The following is a 4,957-nucleotide window of genomic DNA, read 5'->3' on the forward strand; positions in this document are numbered from 1 at the left end:
ATAATAATTATATATGTGGTTAAAATTAAAGTTATATTTTATTTATTTTGGTAATATTTTTTGAAATACTATAATATAATTTATATATGAGGTTAAAATTGAAGTTATATTTTATTTATTTTGGTAATGTTTTTTGAAATACTATAGTCATAGTTATATATATATAGTAGCATAATTTATGATAGTTAAGTGTGGTCAATGTTTGATTCCCCATTCTTTACACAGTCAAAGTTGCTGATTTTTGCTCTCCAAAGTTGTCACGACTCACGAGTTAAAATTTTATTGGAGAGTTATCTTTAGCAAGGTTCTGAAAATCGAACCGGCCATCGAACTGCTCTAGCTACTAATTTACTGGTTTATAGGTTCAATCGGTTCGACTGTGGTTGAACTGAAAAACCGTTTTATAACAAAATAATAAATAAAATATAAATAAACAACAACAACAACAAAGCCTTGTCCCACTAAGTGGAGTCGGCTACATGAATCAAACGACGTCATTGTGCTCTGTCATGTATCATGTCTACAGAGAGACCGTTTACATGTAGATCTCGTTTGACCACCTCATGGATGGTCTTCTTAGGTCTTCCTCTGCCTTTCGCCCTTTGTCCATCTTCCATCTCATCCACTCTCCTGATTGGATGTTCTATCGGTCTTCTTCTCACATGTTCAAACCACCTGAGACGCGATTCAACCATCTTTTCCACAATGGGTGCTACTTCAACTCTCTCCCTTATATCTTCATTCCTTATTTTATCCAATCACGTATGACCACTCATCCATCTCAACATCTTCATCTCTGCCACACTCAGCTTATGTTCGTCCTCCCCTTTAGCCGCCCAACACTCCGTACCATACAGCATAGCCGGTCTTATAGCGGTGCGATAGAATTTACCTTTAAGTTTTAAGGGCACTTTTTTGTCACATATAAAACCATATGCACTCCGTCATTTTGACCAACCTGCTTGGATCCTATGATTTACATCCTGTTCAATCTATCCATTATCCTGTATGATGCACCCAGGATACTTAAAACTTTTAACTTTTCATAGGATGTTTTCTCCAATCCTCACCTCTATATTGGGATTTTTCCTTCTCAAACGGAACTTACATTCCATATATTTCGTCTTGCTACGGCTTATACGCAGACCATACACTTCTAGAGCTTCTCTCCATAACTCCAACTTCTTATTTAGGTCTTCTCTTGACTCTCCCATAAGGACGATATCATCGGCAAAAAGCATGCACCATGGCACAGGCTCTTGGATGTGCTCTGTGAGTACTTCCAAGACTAATGTGAAAAGGTATGGACTTAAGGATGATCCCTGGTGTAATCCTATACCAATAGGGAATTCCTCTGTCACACCACCTTGAGTCTTCACACTAGTTGTGGCCCCATCATACATGTCTTTAGTTACCCGAATATATGCGATACTTACTTTCCTCTTATCTAAAACCTTCCATAAGACCTCCCTTGGTACCCTATCATACGTGTTTTCCAAATCAATAAACACCATATGTAGATCCCTTTTATTACTACGATACCTCTCCATCATCCTTCTTAATAGGTATATCACTTCAGTGGTAGATCTGCCTGGCATAAATCCAAATTGGTTCTCTGTCACTTGTGTCTCTTTTCTCAACCTCCGTTCTATCACCCTTTCCCATAACTTCATAGTATGACTCATAAGCTTAATCCCTCTATAGTTTTCACAACTTTGTATATCCCTCTTATTCTTGTAGATAGGTACCAAGGTGCTCTTTCTCCACTCATCAGGCATCTTCTTTGACCTTAAAATCTCATTAAAAAGCATGGTTAACCAGTTGATGCCTTTTTCTCCAAGACCCTTACAAACCTCAATCGGGATATTATCAGGTCCTACTGCTCTGCCATTTTTCATCTGCTTTAGAGCCTCTTTTACCTCGAAGTCTCGAATCCTTCGATAGTAGTCAAAGTTTTGATCTTCTTCTCTTGTGCATAATCGACCAAGGCTCGGAAGAATCTTCTGTCCCTCATTAAATAACTCGTAGAAGTAGCTCTTCCACCTTTCATTAATCTTCTCCTCTTGAGCCAATACCTCTCCATCATTATCCTTTATGCACTTAACCTGATCCAAATCTCTCGTTCTTCTTTCCCGGCTCTTTGCGATTCTATATATACCTTTTTCTCCTTCTTTCGTGCCCAAAGACTGGTAGAGACCCTCATATGCTCTTGTTCTTGCTTCACTTACAGCCACTTTTGTCTCTTTCTTAGCCGCCTTATATTTTTCCCAATTATCTGCATTGCGGCATAAAGACCACTCTTTAAAGCATTTCCTTTTTATCTTTATCTTTTCTTCTATACTCGCATTCCACCACTAGGACTCCTTGTCTCTTGGTCCTATTCCTTTAGATTCACCAAAACTTTCTTTTCCTGTTCTTCTAATAACTTCTGCCATCTCCCTCCACATCTCTTCCGCGCTTCCATTCCCATCCCACTTTGCCTCTTCTCCTACCCGTCTTAGGAAGCTTCTTTGTTCCTCACCTTTCATCCGCCACCACCTCGTCCTTGGGTTCTTCGTATGATGTCTTTTTCTCAACTTTTGCTCAACACGAAAATTCATGACGAGCACCCTATGTTGTGTTGTCAAACTCTCTCCCGGGATAATTTTACAGTTAATGCAAAATTTCCGGTCGACTCTCCTCAACAAGAAGTCAATTTGAGAGCTTGTCATGCCACTCTTATAGGTTATAAGATGTTCGTCTCTCTTTTTAAAACATGTATTTGCGATGAGAAGATCAAAGGTTGAGGAAAAGTTCTCCACTGCTTATCCACAATTATTCCAACCCCATTCCTATTCTTCACCTTTCCTGTATACCAAAGTTTGAAACCAGAAGTATCCAACTCCCTAGCCTTTGCACCAATCCATTTCGTTTCTTGTAGGCACATAATGTTAATCTTCCTCCTTGTCATGGTGTCCACCACCTCCATGGACTTTCCTGTTAGAGTGCCTATGTTCCATTTCCCAAATCTCAACCTTCTGTCGCTTTGACTTTTACCTTTTACTTTGTGAACTAGCTTATTTACCCTCGTCCGTTCATGAAAACGCGAGAACCCTTGCTCATTTAACACTACATCCGGGCACCGATGCAGCGGCTCTTGCTTTGACACCGTATTCGAGCCATACGGCGCGTTGCTTCAGGGAAACGACCTAGCTTTAGCGCAATAATGCCTTTGATTCATATCATGGGGGTTCGGCTATATTTTTATGTTGGTTGCCGAAGACCTAACACAACCCTCCTCCTTTATCCGGGCTTGGGACCGGCTATGTACCGCAAGTGTAACATAGGCGGAGTTAAATAAAATATAAATAAACACATGAAAATATAATTATAGCCTAATGTAAACTTTAAAACAAAGGTGCTTTATTATTAACTTCCATCTATTTGACTCAAATTATCTCCTTTTTTGACTAACTTCGAATATGATTCATGTTTCTTGAGTCACAAGGTGCCTTTGGAGTATATTAATTCACCAAGAATGGTGTTTGCAGCTACAATGCATAGGTTTCTTTTACCTTTCCACCCTCTTTTGAACCAGTGCCATTTGGTACGTTTGGTGTTATCACTGCAAAAGCTTGAGAAGGATATTAGAGCTGAAGTGGAAGCCAAAAACCATGTTAAAATCCTTAACCTTCTCATTCCCTTGGAGTCCTGCCATAGTTCAAAGAATAATCCTTTTTCTTTCTTTTCTTCATTTTCCCAGAACATGCAAATGCAAGTTATTGATAAAATGTTGCAATCTTTTATACCTCTCAGACCTTGCTCTAAGCCTAAGATAGCCCTTTCCTTCTTGCTAACGTATACCCTCCAAAGTTCTCATCCGCTCCCAATTGCACTTGCTGTCCTACAACGGACTCTGCATTCTGGCTGCTTTCCAGTTCCTCAGACACATGTTCTCCTCACTTCTGCTTGGTTGGATCACCGTTGTCTCTCTCATCCATATCTAAACACTACCAGCAATCCAACCCAATAATCTCAACTCTCAAGTTCACAACAAACAACATCCAAAATTATTAAAAATTATTCACAATTACTCAACAAACAAGAAAATCCAGTTCAGAAAACAAAGCAAAACCAGTTCAGTAATCAGTAAACAACAATTATTAACCAAAGTTCACAGTTCAGTTTAGCAGGATCAGTTGAATCAGTTCACACTTCACAGTTTCACACTACACAGTTCAAAGAAAAATAAAATAGGGAGACAGAGTTCACAGTTTCAGAGTTCATCATGTCACACTTCAGTGAGTTCAGTTCATAGAGCTTCACAAAATCAAAGAACTACTTAATCAAACTCATCAGGAGACAGAGACAAGCAACAGTTATTCAATCAAACAATCATAACTAAAAAAAATTACCTGAAACTCTAGAAGCTCGAAGGCACCTTCAAGGCTTCAACAGAACATGCAATAGGGAGAGTGGGAGACAGCGACGGCTGCTGTGCGACGGAGGTGACTGGTCAACTACCACAACGGCTGCTGCGCGATTAGGTGGTTGTTCGAAGGATTGACGGCGGTGGCTCGACGCAGTGGCTCGACGAATGTGATGGACGACCGGACGACGAGCTCGATGACGATGAGAACCCGTGTGAGAGTCAGAGAGGCCGGAGGCGTTCTCAATTCTCAGTTCACATCGCTTCTGAGTTCTGAAGCTCGAGGAGAAGGCAATTAGGGAATTGGTTATTAATTTAGGGTTCCAGAGACTGAAACGGCAACGTTTTGCTGCTCAACCAAAAAACTGGCCAGATCACGATTCGGTTCGACCGATCGGTTCACCGGTTCAATTTCGATTTTTAGATTTTGCGATTTTGTTGTATGCCCGAATCGTTCTTGTGTCCGGTTTACGGTTCAACCGGTTCGATCGGTCGATCCGAACCAATTTTCAGAACATTAATCTTTAGCCATTTTGGCTTTGCTTTGGC

The 4,957-nt window shown here is 40.3% G+C and overlaps 1 pseudogene; it reads right to left on the minus strand.

Moving 5' to 3' along the window:
* On the minus strand, window positions 546–2,786 carry LOC110265745 (annotated as a pseudogene).

The sequence above is a fragment of the Arachis ipaensis genome, chromosome B08 (assembly GCF_000816755.2).
Source record: "Arachis ipaensis cultivar K30076 chromosome B08, Araip1.1, whole genome shotgun sequence".
Lineage (NCBI taxonomy): Eukaryota > Viridiplantae > Streptophyta > Magnoliopsida > Fabales > Fabaceae > Arachis > Arachis ipaensis.